The sequence below is a fragment of the Neomonachus schauinslandi genome, chromosome 9, assembly GCF_002201575.2.
Source record: "Neomonachus schauinslandi chromosome 9, ASM220157v2, whole genome shotgun sequence".
NCBI lineage: Eukaryota > Metazoa > Chordata > Mammalia > Carnivora > Phocidae > Neomonachus > Neomonachus schauinslandi.
This window is the reverse complement of record NC_058411.1, coordinates 138,099,446-138,116,518: the sequence shown is the minus strand read 5'-3', so window position 1 is coordinate 138,116,518 and position 17,073 is coordinate 138,099,446. Positions and strand designations below refer to the sequence as shown.

The window sequence follows — 17,073 nt, the reverse complement described above, 5'->3', positions numbered from 1 at the left end:
TGGGAATCTGCTCAGCCAAACAAGGGGGGACATGCTTTGAGCAGGGGGACAGACTTTAGGAAGTTCCTTCCGCTGCAGTTTCCCGCTCTGAGGCATCCTACCTCACTGCTGAATGAGACAATACACGCAAAGGGCCTCGCACAGAGCCTGGCCTTCGGTTGTTACTGAAAAAAGCCAGTTCTTTGTCCTCTTGGTATCAAAATCACTTCCCCTTTGAAGCTTACTTCCTGTTCACGTTTTGCTCTTTTCCCCCAGTTCCTGAAGATATTTTGACTGTTGGCTTGGGCCTGTGAGTTATACTCAGCCTATTTTCCAGGATTCACAAAATAATTTTAAAAGTGGAATTTTCGACCATAAAGAAAATCCCAATAAATTTGAAATACAAACCTCATAGGGATCACATCCTTTGTTGACAATAAGCTAAATCTAGAAATGAATGTTAATTGGCTATTTAAAATTCTCCAAAATAACTTTTAGATGAAGGAGAAAATGAAGGATAAAGAGTTAATTTGGAAAATAACACAAAGAAGAACCAAATCTATGAAAACCAACAGTGTATGTGCAAAGTTCTACTTAAAAACTTATTTAGCTTTATTTATTTGTTTGTTTGTTTGTTTACTGGGGGCGAGGAGCAGAGGGAGAGAGACAAGCAAACTCTGCTGAGCACAGAGCCCGATGAAGGACTCGATCTCATGACCCTGAGATCATGACCTGAGACGAAATCAAGAGTCAGAACCTCAACCAACTGAGCCACCCAGTTGCCTCCAAAATTTGTTTGGTTTTTAAGATGATTCTACTATTAATCTCAGAAAAAGTTAAACAAAATATTCACTACACAAATTTAGAAATATCAGAAAACAAAACCCCAAGTAAAGATAAGGAAGGAAGGGCGCCTGGGTGGCTCAGTTGGTTAAGCATCTGCTTTCGGCTCAGGTCGTGATCCTGGGGTCCTGGGATCGAGTTGGCACTGGGCTCCTTGCTCAGTGGGGAGCCTGCTTCTCCGTCTGCCTCTGCCCCTCCCCCCCCGCTTATGCATGCACATACTCTCTCTCTCAAATAAATAAAATCTTAAGAAAAAAAGAAAGATAAGGAAGGAAGAGATCAGGCAAAAAGCAGAAAAGAATAAATTAAGAAAATGGAACATAGTCCAGTTAATGCATGTGCCTTTGAGTTGGTTCTTTTTGTGAAAATGAGGTCTACATAATACAATGGACAAACGTAATGAAGAAAAGAAAGCAGAAACAAACACAAAGTGAAATGGTGGGAATAACAGAAACAGAGAGACTTTAAAAATAAAAATCTAAAAGGATATTATGTGACATTGCTGACAAATTTGAAAACTCCAGTGAAAAAGGCAATTTTCTGGGAAAAAGAAAATAGAGAAGTTTCCCTGTGTGACAGAATCAAAAGCAGAAAATCTAAAGTACCTCCTTCGGTTTCTGTTCAAAAGCACCCTGGACAGAGAGACTTCCCCAACCAACTTTCCAAAGCCCCGCGCCCCCACCCCCGTTTCCATTTTCCCCCGCAGCGCTTCACACCATCTGATGTGACATATGCCTAATTGCTTACTTGTTTCCCTTCTTCTCTCCCCACTGGAATAGGAACTTCCTGAGAAGAGAGAATTTGTTGTTGTTTTTTTTTTAATTTAACTTTTTATTTTGACATAATTGTGTTTTTTTTAATTAAACGTTTTATTTTGAGATCATCGTAAGAAAACCACTTGGCTTGCTGTTGTATACCTACCGCACAGAGCTGACACACAGAGCCCGCTTGAAATAAATACTAATTTAGTGAATAAATGAATTGAGGAAGAATTTAAGGAAGAGATCAAGAACACTTCCGCCCAAAGTTATCAGTCCAGAGGGTTGTACTGGGGAGGCGGTGGATGTCTTCGAAAGTTTTGAGGCATGAGTAACCCCATGTTCTAGAAATTAAACCAGAATATAGCATTTTCTCTATGAAGAAAACTGCCTTTTTTTTTTTTTCCCCTAAGAGAGGACTTGAATAAGGAGAGACCCACCATATGCCTGAGGTAAAGGTTAAATAATGGACAGGTGGAAAGGTCAAATGAATTTACAGGCTTAATGCAAATCCAAATGTGACTCTTTTTCAGACTTCTACAAAAAAGATTATAAAATTCATTTAGCAATATAAACAGAATTTCAAAGAAAATTTTGTAAAGTAAGAATAAGGATGGAGGAACTGATCTGTATATAAAACATATTGGGGGGGCGCCTGGGTGGCTCAGTCGTTAAGCGTCTGCCTTCGGCTCAGGTCATGATCCCAGGGTCCTGGGATCGAACCCCGCATCGGGCTCCCTGCTCCGCAGGAAGCCTGCTTCTCCCTCTCCCACTCCCCCTGCTTGTGTTCCCTCTCTCGCTGTGTCTCTCCCTGTTAAATAAATAAATAAAATCTTAAAAAAAAAATACTGGGAAATTATGATATTTAAAATTGTGTGGTATTAGGGCAAAGATGTACAGTTATTTTATTTTTTATTCATCTTATTTTAATTAATTAATTAATTTTAGAGAGGGAGGGTGAGAGAGACTGTGCAGGAGCTGAGGGGGAGAAAGGGACTGAGGGAGAGGGAGAGAGAGGATCTTAAGCGGGCTCCATGCCCAGCACAGAGCCCAACGTGGGGCTGGATCTCATGACCCTGAGATCACAACCTGAGCTGAACTCAAGAGTCAGATGTTCAACTGACTGAGCCACCTAGGCGCCCCTATTTTTAATTTTTTGTGTGTCTAGTTTTTATTTAAATGATGTACCGTTATTTTAATAGATTAAAATAGGTAACTCAAGGGTCACCTGCCTGGGTGGCTCAGTTGGTTAAGTGTCTGCCTTCGGCTCAGATCATGATCCCAGCGTTCTGGGGTCGAATCTCACATCCGGCTCCCCGCTCAGCAGGGCGCCTGCTTCTCCCTCTCCCTCTGTAGCTCCCCCTGCTTGTGCTCTCTCTCTTCTGTCAAATAAATAAATAAAATCTTAAAAAAAAATAGGTAACTCAAAATCAGACAATGACCCACAGACTAATTTAACATGTAATCAAGTACTATCATGGGGAAGAGGGGGTTATTTTAAAAATTATTTTGGGCTAACTGCTAGCAATTTAGGGGAAACATATTCTACCCTTACCTTACATAACAATACAGCAAATAGGTTCTATTCTGACTTAATAATAATAATAATAGGTCAAACCATTAAAAAGCTGTGAGGAAAAGAAAATAGACAGTTTCAAACAGCTGGAGAAGAAATGACTTTTTTAAAAAAGATTTTATTCATTTTTAATTTATTTTTTAAAAAGATTTATTTATTTGAGAGAGAGAGCATGAGCATGAACAGGGGGAAGGGCAGAGGGAAAGGGAGAGAAGCAGAGTCTCTGCTGGGTGCAGATCCAGTGGTTGGTCACAGCCTCGATCTCACAACCCTGAGGTCATGACCTGAGCCAAAATCAAGAGTCAGACACCTAACCGACTGAGCCACCCAGGCGCCCCAAGATTTTTTTTTTTTTTTTTTAGATTTTGTTCCCCTCCCCCTAGCATCCAGAGGCATTATGTTCATTCTATTTTTTTTTCTTTTTTTTTATTATGTTATGTTAGTCACCATACATTACATCATTCGTTTTTTTTTATTCTTATGTTAATCCCCATACATTACATCATTAGTTTTAGATGAAGTGTTCCATGATTCATTGTTTGTGCATAACACCCAGTGCTCCATGCAGAATGTGCCCTCCTCAATACCCACCACCAGGCTAACCCATCCTCCCACCCCCCTCCCCTCTAGAACCCTCAGTTTGTTTTTCAGAGTCCATCGTCCAAGATTTTATTTTTAAGTAATCCCTACACCCAACTTGGGGCTCGAACTCACAACCCCAAGATCAAGAGTCACCTGCTCCACCGACTGAGCCAGCCAGGTGCCCCTAGAAATGACTTTTTAAGCTTAGACTCAGTGGAGTTAATCAACAGACAAAAGAACATTTTTGGTGATGTAAATAAATCAAACCTTACTATGCTAAGAAAACAAAAATTATCTCCAAGATCTGTTAAGTGAAGAAATCAAGTTGCATTTAGGATAATGTTCACATGAGGGAGAAAAATGTACACAAAACAAAGCTATCTATTTGTGTGTGAATATGCCATGGGTATAAATGTCTAGAAAGTGGTGAGAAGGGGCATACACAAACTGATGTACTAGCATTTGGGGTGTGGAGTGGACTGGAGAAGACAGTGGGCCGAGGGGGACACTGGCTTTATTTGAAGCATATGATTTTACATTTTTTACATCAAGAATATGCTCATGTTCACTTGTGTAATTTTAAAAGATAAAGTGGCGACAAAAACCAAAAGGCAGACTGTGTTAAACATTTTTAAATATTTTAAAAGCCGTCTTTAAAAATTATATAAACCGCATGTATAAACGATTTTTTTTTTTTGCCGTAAAATCCCAACAGATAAATGATCAAAAGATACCATAAGTCAGGTCACTCAGGAGAAAATAACCAGAAAACAAAACTACAAGAAAATGTTCACACTCACGGTCATTTAAATAAATCCAGAGTGGAAGCTAACATGGAAGGTTCAGATTTCAGCTTCCCTTCTGGGCTCCAGGACCAGCTCCATCTTGGGAAGTGGGCACCTTAGGGGAGCCCACAGGAGAAGGGGGCCCCTGCCCAAATCCTCCTAGCTGGAGATTTTGCTAGCGCCGGCCGCCCATTGCCCTCCGGCGAAGTAGGTGGCTCTGTCCTGCCGCGACCCCGCCCGCCTGCCCTTTCTGCCACAGGACTTAGTGCGGGGAGAAGGAGATCTGGTGGGATGGCCAGGCTCAGAAAAAACTGAGTTCTTTGCTGGGGCCTGAGCACCAGAGCATGGGGAAAGGTTGGCATTAGGGCTTCCCAGAGCTGGGAGGAAACCAGCGGAAGAGGTGGGCAGGACTGATAAAGACAAAGAGATTTTAAAGCTCATGAAGCTGGGGCCCCTGGGTGGCTCAGTCGGTTGAGCATCCAACTCTTGTTCTCAGCTCAGGTCTTGATTTCAGGGTCTTGAGTTCAAGCCCTGTGCTGGGCTCCCTACTTAAAGCTCTTGGAGCAGAGTGGAAACCCTTGGGCACAGGGACCTTCTCTTCCGCTGTTTAGATCCCCAGTGTCGCTTACACTGCGTGGACCCCGTGTCTCCACTGTGAGACTGTGGACAGCTCACCCCTCTGGATCTGGACAACTTGGATTTAAATCCCAGCTCTACCTACTACCTACTTGACTTGAAGGAAGTAAGTGAACCTTCCTGAACTCATTTTTTACTTTCCTGCATTGAGGATAAGAACAGAACTCCAGGGCACCTGGGTGGCTCAGCTGGTGAAGCATCTGCCTTCGGCTCTGGTCATGATCCCAGGGTCCTGGGATCGAGCCCCATCAGGCTCTCTGCTCATGGGGGAGTCTGCTTCTCCCTCTCCCTTTGCCGCTTGTGCTCTCTTGCTCACTCGCTCGCTCGCGCTCTCTCTCTCAAATGAATAAATAAAATCTTAAAAAAAAAGAACAGAGCTCCAAGGGTGGTGGTGGGGGGGGAGGGTTCAGTGGGCGAGCCAGCGAGGTGCTCAGCATGAAGTCAGGCACAGTAAAAGGCTTGCTAGCTGGCAAATGATGGCTGGTTTATCATTCTCCAAAGGCCTGACCTCTCATCATCGCAAAGTGGTTCATGGATATGAACTTGTACGTCTTGTGGCTGTGGGCCGTCTCCACTTACATGGTCTCTTTACATGTCACTTGTCCAAAACAGAGCTCCTCATCCCCTTCTGATCTTCATGCCAAACCTGTCCCCACATTGGGCTCCTGTCAATGGCACCACCGTCCATCCAGGGTCAACGACTCCCTGCCACACCCTCTCTTTCACCCCCCGATGCCCATTAATCCCTGAGGCAATCGATTTCACCATGGAAATACTTCTCAGGCACTCCTCAGCCTCTCCTCTCCCATGGGCCTGGTCCAGCTGCCAGGATGTGTCTCCCCTGTGATAGCCTCTGGTCGTTCTCTCTGCATCCACTCTGGACCCCTCTGACCTATTTAAGAAATATCCTCTTACTGACTTAAACACTTTTATTTATTTTTAAAGTTTATTTATTTATTTTTGTGCGCGTGTGTGCCGAGAGAGAGCACGAGCGGCGGGGAGTCGGGCCGGCAGAGGGGGAAGCTGACTCCCCGCTGAGCAGGGAGCCTGATGCTGGACTCGATCCCAGGATCCTGAGATCATGACCTGAGCCGAAGGCAGATGCTTAACTGACTGAGCCACCCAGGTGTCCAACTTAAACCCTTTTAATGGATTTCTGTTGCTCTTAGGATAAATCAAAATAATAAACGAAATTTACTAAGCAGCCACTGTGTGCCAGGCACTGTGCTTTATTTATCTCCTGTAGCTCTCAAAACCCTGTTAGGTAGGTACCATCACCTCCAGCTGGCTGGGTCACCTTCAACAAGTTCATTTAGCGCCGAGTTTCATCATCGGCTAAGTGGGGATAAAACCTTACCTCATTGGGTTATTGTGAGGATCAAATTAGTTCTATCATGTACAGTGCTCAGAACATGCCCTGCAAGTATTAAGTGCTTATTAAATCTAGCTAAGTGTTGGAGAAGATGCAACATTTTGCAGACAGGAAAAGAGACAGAGAGAGGTTAAGAAACTCAGCCCAGGGCTCCCGGTGGCTAAATGGCCCAGGCAGGATTCACACCCAAGCCTGCCGACCTCATCACTGTGCCGAGTCTTCGGGGAGAGTCCAGGGGCCCTGCCTGTTGCTCACCAGCCTCTTCCAAAGCCACCCTGGCCTGCTGTGCTTGCTGTAGCCCCTAAATGCACCTCAGCTCCCCCGCCTCTGTCCTTCATAGGCTGTCCCATCTCCTGTGGGCCTTTGTCTCCTCCAGGAAGCCCTCCCTGGACTCCCCAGACCAGGTGAAGTCCCTCTTAAGTCCCTCCCATAGGTCCTACCCCCACTCCCTCAACTTCTTGGCAACACTTTATGCGCTAGCAAATATTGATTTGTTCATAACACTGTGTTTCCTGTCTGTCTCCCCCTGGCCTGTGGCTCTGTGAGGGTGGGGACCATGTCTTTCTTAAAGCCCCCAGTGCTCAGTCAGTCTTTGTAGAATGAATGAACCAATGAATGAACCCGGGGTTTCAATTATCCTTGTCAACTAGATGCTGCAAAGCTCTTTTCTCAGAGGGAAGAAGGTGGTAAGGGGAACTTGATTGGAGACCCAAGTCAGGCAGAGGAGGTCTAGGATAACCATGAGGACAGAGGGGTACATTGGTACAAGGGGCTGTGGGGCCAGGTGGAAGGGGATATCAAAACATAGAAGGCAACATTGTTAGCATCTTGCTTGAGCTCTGAAGCTTGGGAGCCCGGGTGCAGACAGCTGAATAGAGTGTTCCTGGCACATAGAAAGCGCTCAAGAAACGTTGGTCATTTATATGAACAGGATAATCATCTGAATGGGGTTCTGGGAATGACTGCTTCTCTGGGGAAAAGGGAAGGAAGGAGGAATAACATGAACAAGAATATGGAGAAATGAAAGCACGAAGCACCTGTGTGTGTGGTCAGGATGGGGGAAGCAGGGTGCATCTGTGGGAGAACCCCGGGCGGTGAGGCTGGGAAAAGGGGTCGTGGCCTGAATGCAAGGGTCTTGGAAGCCTTGTTGGGGCATCTGGGCTTTATCTTTTAAGCCAGTGATTTCCAAAGTGTGTTTGTTAAATGACAATGCATAAAAAGGGCTTCTGTGCCTAATCAGGTGAAGGACTGATGGAGTCAAAAATCAAAACAGGTACTCTACTGAAAGACTGCTCGGAGCCCTTAACTTGTCATTTTGTATTGGGGTTCTCTAAGAATGTATATGCTATAGAGGGTTTCTTAAACTTATTTGAGCCAAGAATGAGGGTTCTAAGGTTCATACAGAAGGCTATAAGAAATGCTGCTGTAGGCCCCGGCAAACTTGAAAGGTTTTTGGGAGTTACAAATTATGGGATCGGATTTGCGTTTTAGGCAAAGAAATTCTGTGGCCCGGTAGCCACTGTGGAGAGAGCACAGGGAAAAGGGGAGGGAGGTATGTATAATCGGTTGCTCCCAGAGAACACAGAAGCAGCAGAGAATCACCTTCCCTGGCCAATGGGCAGCGGTGGGATGGGGCTCTGCGTAGGCTCAGCTGGGGTGCTGTCCCCATACTTCTAGATGGTCAGAGAGGGGAAAGCCTGAGTGTGAGCGACACATGGGTTTGAATGCACCTGTGGCTCAGACTGGCACCTCTCCAGTCTATTCCCTCCCACAAGCTCAGGTCATTCTTCTGCAGGTCCAGCCTCACCCCTGCAGGCAGGTCTCCTCCAGCCCAACACCTCCCCTGCCCCGCCCCTTACCACCTCTTGCCCAGGTGCTGCGGAACCAACTCCTGGATTATGGGACCATCTCCTTTGGATTCCACTTGTGGGCCCCGAATGACCCAAATCACGGTGGGGTTGCGAAGACTCACATCTTCCAGACACACCTGTAAAAAAGATGTAAGACGAGTGATCTCCTTGATGTACCTATGCCAAGAAAAAGAAAAACCATAACACGTGAGGGGAAATTCAACATAACGGGGAGCCCTGCTGTCAACCTCCTGAGTCCTTGGAAGGTGCAGAAGCCCCCTTCAGATTCTCACTGGAGTCTCCATCTGCTAGCTCGTTCTCATTAATTAGTGTGCTTTTTCTCAGGCATCAGCACTCATAGCAAATAACGACAAGGTTTCAGATCCAAAATCTTTTTTATTTATCACCCACTGTTGTAAGCTTTGCTTTCTATTTTTCATTGCAAATAGCCAAGCATTTCTACTATATTATGGATTACATTTTACAATGTTAGGCTAGTTGGGGGAGTTGACAATAAAAAATTTCCCCCTCCCCTCTCTCCACATGGGTAAACTGTGCTGAGTTCGAAACTGATTTACAAATGAATTTTTGGAGCATAATCTGTCTGGAAGCTATTTGGCATATCTCTGTAACCAAAAAATTGTGGATCTCTTTGTGAATTTGTTCACCCCAAGTAGACTTTTGCCTTCCTTTCTTTTCTTCTTCCCTCCCTCCCTTCTTTCCTGTCTTCCTTCCTCCCCCCCACCCTCTTTTTCTCTCTCATTCTTTGTGACATCCAACACCACCACCCCCAACCCCTCCATCCTGCTTCTCATGATTTTTCACCACCCCTCCACCACTCTAAGTCCAAGCCTGGGTGGGTGTTGACCTCACCCAAGGGTGGCCCGTGCCCAGGCCCAGCCAACCAACACAGCACGTTTCCCTGTGTCCGTGCTGAGCCGAGTCAGGCCAGCTAGAGCTAGTGAAGCTCTCTTGGTTGTTTGACTTGTTGGACTACCGTTTCCCTTTTCCTGAGATGGTAAGAGGTTTGGAGCTGTGGTTGCCATCTTTCCATGACAGGAAAGTAAAGCCAACATGGAGGAGAGCAGAGCTGAGAAGCTGGGTCTTGGAGTCAGCCTTTGATCGTCTGATAGGCTGCAGTTGAACCTCCACCTACATTGGGGGCTTTTGCTCTATGAACCACTAAATCCACTTTGCTTAAACCAGTTTCGGTTGGGTTTTCTGTCACTTGGTAACCAAAAGGGGCCTCACTGTTTCCCTCTCTCTCTGATGCCCAGTCATCTCTTCTGCGTTAGTGAGCCTCGTGGTGGATTCACCGATCCCCCACTGTCGACTGCAATACACTACTCTTCTCCCTCTCTTTGCAGGGTGAGCAGTGCATACGTGTCTAGCTGAAAGAAAAGGAACTGTTTTTGAATATTCTGAGCTTTGGCTCCTCTGTACCTGCAAATAGGCAAGTGACATATGTCCCCAGGGCTCCAGCAGACACTAGCTATCCTCTGGCATCTGTCCTGAAGCCCAGAGTAGTTCTCCTGCAGGGAAAGGCAGCCAGCCCATGGGCAGAACCAAGGAGACATGAATTCAGGGTGTTTTGAGTCTCTTGATCCAAACTGACCAGATTGGCCTCTCCTGCCCCTTCTCAGGAGGCAGAGAGAATTTGTGCCATCTTTGGAAGAATAGTAAACCTGGCTGTTAGGAGGGGAGACATGTGGTTAAAGCCATCAGCCAGATCTGGGTCCACAATCTCATCTCACTGCTCGCAAGCTATGTGCCCGTGGCAAGTTACTGAGCCTCAGTTATCCCATCTGTAAAATGGGGATAGCAGTATCCACCTCATTTGTGGGGTAATGCACAATGCCTGAAGTAAGCAGCCAATACATGAGGGGAAATCATGATTCTTATTATCATTAGGTGTCTCCAAGCCTGGTCTCACCTATGAGCATGCTGAATGAAGCATACTGTTAACTGGAAAGTTTCTAAAGATGGAGAAGGCAGGCAGCTGCTATGGTTTGGCTACTCCCCAGCAGGAGCCATGGGGTAAAGAATCTGGACTTTAGCTTTAAGGATGAGTTAAGTTCAAGTCTGGCTCAGTCACTTACGAGCTGTGTGACCTTGAATAAGCTATGAGTGACTTTTCTGAGCCTCCATTACCGCATCTGTAAAATGGGCAAGTGGAACCCTCTCTCAGAAGCCTGTGAGGATGCGATGAGCTAGCGCGCGCACCTGCCTGGCACATTGTTTAAAGCTCAGTAAGTAGTAGTGTGCGTGTCCAGAGGCTGACTATGCAAGTGATGGTCCGTAATTATGTGAGCACGGCAAAGAGGCTGCTGGTATCTTTATTTAAGCGGAATTAAGTATTCCTTAGACAAGGGATGTAACTTGCGATGAGAGACAAGGAAGAGAAGCAAAAGGAGGAAGGATAATGAGAAAGCAGCACGTGCGAGGGAGGAAGAGCTAGTGAGATGACGCTGTCTGGAGATCTTTCTGCAGGCTGCTGCTCTCTGCCCGCCGATGCCAGGAGCCCGGGCCCGGGTGCTGGAGAGCTGGGTCCCCCTGTGCCTCTTCCTCTGGAAACTCGCATCACTTTGGCTCTGGCTGAGATGGTTTCCTTAACTGTGTGACCTTGCGTGGGTCACAGCTTCTCTGAGCCTCGTGTTCGCTCTGTGGGATGAGGGTATTGACGCTTGTCTCTTTCACAGGATGGATGTGGGGATTGGAATGTGGAACGTGGACACACTTTTCAAATTCCCTAGAATCCTCTTATGGTCCCAGATGGACTAAATAGTCTATGGTTTGGGTTCTGCCATTTTCTAGTGCACATTAAACATATTGAATATACTTCTTCTTTTTCTTTTCATTTCTTTCTTTTTTTTTAGAGAGGGACCGGGGAGGGTCAGAGAGAGGGAGAGAGCCTGACACTTAGAACCCTGAGATCATGTCCTGAGCCGAAATCCAAGAGTCGGACACTTAACCCACTGAGCCACCCAGGTGCCCCTGAACATACTTTTTCTATGTCTGTTTCATGCCCTGGAGGATGGGTATGGTGGGGACCGGCTGGGGAAGGCAGCAACACAGAATTTGGCTTGGGCTGGGTTCTTGCTGAGGAGGTGGCTGGGGTGGGGCTGTTAAATGCGGCAGGGGCTGAGGGGGTAGACGGGAGGCAGGCTAGCTACTTAGGTGTCAGACAGGCCTAAACCTGAATCCTGGCCTCCAGCCGAGAGACATTGGGCAGATCCCTTATGAACTTTCCAGTCTCCCTTTATTCATGGGGGTGAGAGTGTTACTGTGAAGACAGAAAGAGAAACGTGTGTAAAGCGCTTAGCATGGTTCCTGGTACTTTTTTCATCTCCATGAGTTTTGTTTTATTACCCAAAGAGGAGAAACAAGTCAGAAACTCAGGAACCCCTGAATCCAGCCTGGGTTAAATCAGAAATGAACACTCAACCTTCCAAGGGGGAAATCTGATTTTCAAATGTACTTGTCTTCCTTCACTTCATACTACTTGATTAACTTAGAATGGCAGAGTAGGGACTCTCACAGTCGGAGGGGATATTAGCCAGGGCTTGGAGCCACGGCCTTGGGAGTCTGCAGAGAGATGCCAGGAAGGCCAAGTAGGCAGGGTTCCAGGAGTGTGCTATTGAAGGTGGTTTGCAAACCCCACATCCCCATGCTTGAGTCCATTATGGTGCTCCTCCCATGTAGCTGAGGCCCTTCTTGGAAGAGGCCTGTCACAGTAGACGTTATTGCCTTTCTTTACTGGAGCAGGAATCTATTGTCCAGTCACAGTCATCCGTGTCGAATTTTATTTTTGTTTTTTCAAGTTTCGGAGATTTATTCAGCAGTGTAAACCCCAACACAATACACCGACATGATTTCATGCATTGAGAGGGGAAATCTTTCCTGGATAAAGAGGAAAACTACACGGATGACTTCTGCAAGACCTCCATCCTAAGCAGCTTTATAGTGAAACATTTCATTTAGAAGTCTGGACCTTCTTTCTTCAGTTTGCCGTAATCTACATTCACGGAGTAAATCTTGTATTGGTCATGGGGACCCCGTGTGTTCCAGGGTTCTGGGTTATTTTTCTTATCCTAACTGACATCTGGATTGAACAATGCCACGAGCAAGACATACCGCGCTGCTCCAGTACCTCCCCCTCCAATAAATACGAAGCTCATATGCTTCTTGGCCGGACCTAGGATCTGGCCAAACAATGGGGGCAGCAGAGGCCCCGGGTCCAGGAGAACAGATCAAATCTGCAGGTCCCTACACCCTGTGTCCAATTTTAGATCGATTTCTAGGATTCTGCAGCATCTCCCACTAAGAGCTCCAGGGTTCTGCCTGCTAGGCCGTCCTAAGGATGAGCAGCAGAAGGAGGAGGGAGTCCAGAATCCTTGAGAACTCAATCCTTTTGGCCTGGGAGGTGGAGGTGGGGTGTCTGGAGGCCAGAGGCCAATGGGACAAAGAACACTGTCCTCTGTGAAACCTTAGGCTGTAATTAATATCACCGAGGCTCCAAAAGACATCCCATCATTCTAGTAAGAAATGAAAAGCCGGAGAGGCTCAGTGCCCAGACTGGCCGGCAGACACTTGCCCGGCCAGGCGCCTCCAGCAGAGGGCGCACGCAGGGATGGGAGGTGCCCCCACACCCGGTCTGGTCCCATCTGCTCCTGCTCACCCAGAGCAGGGCAGGTACCAGGAGACCTGCAGCCCCTGGGATACGAGTCATTCAAAGGCGAGGCCCAGGAGTGTTGAGGGCGGGGAGATAGAGACTGGAGCACTTGACCCCAACCTCGCACCCCAACTTTGCTCATCTGCTTGTTACGCATTTGTCACTCATTTTGCACTGATTGGGTTTCCATCTAGCGCAGGGCACAGCCTGGTCTTCCCCGCACACTGCTTCCAGATTCACCTGCTGAAGACACCCCTCGAATCATGTGCTTCTGCTCCAGGACCTGCAATGACTCCCCAGGTCCATGACATCATGTGATGTCTCTGTCTGGTGTCAAGACCTTTGACGATCTGCTTCCTCCCTTCCGATCTGTGTCGTCTCCATGTGCAACCATTCCCCTAGGGCAGACTGGTGCCCTCGCTCGCTCCTCCCAAACTGCCACCTGCTTTCTCTTCTGTAAAATGGCCCTGGTAGTGCCCCACCCCCCCATAGAGTCACTGGTATGTGGATTACGTGAGAGAACACGTGTGAACCACACGCCTGGTGCACAGTAGGCATTATGATAAATGTTTGCAGTGATAATGATGCTGCTTCTGAACTAATCCATTCCTTTTTAATATGCCCCCACCTCTTTGCCCAGCCAAGACGTCTCTGTCTTTCACAGCCCAGCTCAACGCTGCTCTTCTCTCCAGAAGCCATGCAGGGTCACTTTGGGCCAGTAGTTTGCAAGGCTGGGACTCACCTGAGAAAGTCCATTTTTCTTTTTCATGGCTTAAAATGTTTTCTTTTAGTGGTAGAAGCACATAACATAAACTTTACCACCTTAACCATCTTTTTTTTTTTTTTTTAAGATTTCATTTATTTATTTGACAGAGAGAGACACAGCGATAGAGGGAACACAAGCAGGGGGAGTGGGGGAGGGAGAAGCAGGCTTCCCACTGAGCAGGGAGCCTGATGAGGGGCTCGATCCCAGGACCCTGGGATCATGACCTGAGCCGAAGGCAGACACTTAACAACCGAGCCACCCAGGCGCCCCATCCACCTTAACCATCTTTAAGGGTACAATGTTATAGTGTTGAGTACATTCACATCATTGTGCAACAGATCTTTTGAACTTTTTTATCTTGCAAAACCAGCACTGTACACATTAAACAAAAACTCCCCATTTCCTGCTTGCCCTAGCCCCTGGCAATCACCCTTTAACTTTTGTCTCTATGAATTTGACTACTTTAGATACTCAAGATAAGCAGAATCATACAATATTTATCTTTTTGTGACTGGCTTCTATCACTTAGCATGAGGTCCTCGAGGTTCATCCGTGTTCAGCGTGTGACAAGATTTCCTTCCATTTTTAAGGCTGAATAACATTCTATCATATAGTGTATATACATACATACATACACATATTTGTAAACCACATTTTTAAAAAGATTTTCTTTCTTTTTTTTTTAAGATTTTTTTTTTATTTATTTGCGAGAGAGAGAATGAGAGACAGAGAGCGTGAGAGGGAGGAGGGTCAGAGGGAGAAGCAGACTCTCTGCTGAGCAGGGAGCCTGATGTGGGACTCGATCCCGGGACTCCAGGATCATGACCTGAGCCGAAGGCAGTCGCTTAACCAACTGAGCCACCCAGGTGCCCAAGATTTTATTTCTTTATTTGAGAGAGAGAGAGAGAGAGAGAGTGTGCACGAGCAGGGGGGGAGGGGCAGAGGGAGAAGCAGGCTCCCTACAGAGCAAGGAGAAAGATGCCAGGACTTGATCCCAAGACCCTGGGATCATGACCTGAGCTGAAGCCAGACGTTTAACTGACTGAGCCACCCAGACGCCCCAACCACATTTTGTTTATTCACTCATCCACTGATGGACATTTGGGGTGCTTCCATCTTTTGGCTATTGTGAATAATGCTGCCATGAACATGAGCATGCAAATATCTGTTTGAGTCCTTGCTTTCAGTTCTTTTGAGTCTTTACCCCAAAGTGGGATCGCTGGATCATACAGTTCTTCTATGTTTCATATTTTGAGGAACTGCCATACTGTTTTTTCTTGGCTGTTGCACCATTTTGCGATCCCACCACCAGTGCACAGGGTTCCAATTCCTCCACATTCTTGCTGACACTTGTTATTCTCTGGTTCTTAATGGGTGTGAGGTGATAATATCATTAGTCTGTTTTTGCTTTTGCTGCCTGTAATTTTGGTGTCATATCCAAGAAATCATTGCAAAATTGAACGTCTTGAAGCTCTTCGCTGATTATTTCTTCAAGAAGATTTATACTTTTGGGTCTCTCGTTTAGGTCTTTAATCGATTTTATTTATTTTATTTTATTTTTTTCAATTTTAAATGAATTATTATATATGGTATAAAGTAAGGATCCAACTTTATTTATTTATTTTTGCATGTGGATAACCAGTTTTCCTAGCACCATTTGTTGAAGAAATGGTCCTTTTCCCATCGAGTGGTCTTGGCATGCTTATTGGAGATCGTTTGACCATACATGGCTATCCAGCGTTGCTAGAGAGCCCAAGTAAATTTTAGGATGGATTTTTTTTTTTTTAATTTCTGCAAAAAAAAAAAGAAAGTCACTGGGATTTTAATAGGGATCGCATTGAATCTGTAGAGCACTTTGGGTAGTAATGACTTCTGAACAATATGCAGTTTTTTTTTTTAATTTTATTTATTTATTTGAGAGAGAGAATGAGATAGAGAGAGCATGAGAGGGGGAGGGTCAGAGGGAGAAGCAGACTCCCTGCTGAGCAGGGAGCCCGATGTGGGACTCGATCCCAGGACTCCAGGATCATGACCTGAGCCGAAGGCAGTCGCTTAACCAACTGAGCCACCCAGGCGCCCCAATATGCAGTTTTCTGATCCATGATCATAGGATGTCTCCATTTACTGGTGTGATTTTTTTTAAAAATTAATTTATTTTAGAGAGAAAGAGAGAGCACAAGCAGGAGGGGCAGAAGGAGAGGGAGAGAGAATCCCAAGCAGATTCCATGCTGAGCATGGAGTCCCATGGGGGGCTTGATCCCATGACCCTGAGATCACAACCTGAGTGGAAACAAAGAGTTGGCTGCTCAACCAACTGCGTCACCCAGGCACTCCTACTTGTGTGATTTTTGTATGTTGGACCATCTTTGCATTCCAGGAATAAATTCTACTTTTGTCATGGTGTATAATCTTTTTAATGTGGCTGAATTTGGTCTGCCAGTATTTTGTTGAGGATTTTGGAATCAATATTAGGGTAATTCTGGCCTCATAAAACAAGTTTAAGAGTGTTCCTTCCTCTTCAACTTTGTTGGAAGATTTCGAGGAGGATTGGTGTTAATACTATTTTAAATATTTGGTAGAATTCTCCAGTGAAGTCATCTAGTCCTGGGCTTTTCGTTGTTGGGTGGTTTTTTATTATTAGTTCAAACTTCTTACTGCTTATAGGTCTGTTCATATTTTCTTTTATTGAAGTTCAATTGACATATAACATATTATTAGTTTCAGGTGTACAACATAATGATTCTATTTGCATAATTGCAAAATGATCACCACACAAAGTCTAGTTAGCATCTGTCACCATACCTGGTTACACATTTTTTTTCTTGCAATGAGGATTTTTAAGATCTATTCTTTCAGCAACTTTTATATATGCAATATAGTATTATACTCACCATGCCACACATTGTACTCTTTAGACTTTCTTTTCTTTCTTTCTTTTTCGTTCTTTCGTTCTTTCGTTCTTTCTTCTTTCTCTTTCTTTTTTCTTTTTGTTTCTTTTCTTTGTCAGATGTACAATATAGTGATTCAACAATTCTATACATTACTCAGTGCTCATCACCATAACTGTATTCTTTTTTTTTTAAGATTTGTTTATTCATTTGAGAGAGAGAGAGAGAGAGAGAGAAATAGCATGAACAGATGGAGGGGCAGAAGGAGAGGGAGAATCCCCGAGCAAACTCGCTGCTGAGTAGAGAGTGTGATGCGGGGTTCGATCTCAGGACCCTGAGATCATGACCTGAGCCGAAATCAAGTCT

General features: G+C 45.6%; 1 pseudogene; it reads right to left on the bottom strand.

Moving 5' to 3' along the window:
• Positions 1-12,358: 12,358 nt before the first annotated feature.
• On the bottom strand, positions 12,359-12,625 carry LOC110572200 (annotated as a pseudogene).
• Positions 12,626-17,073: the final 4,448 nt, after the last annotated feature.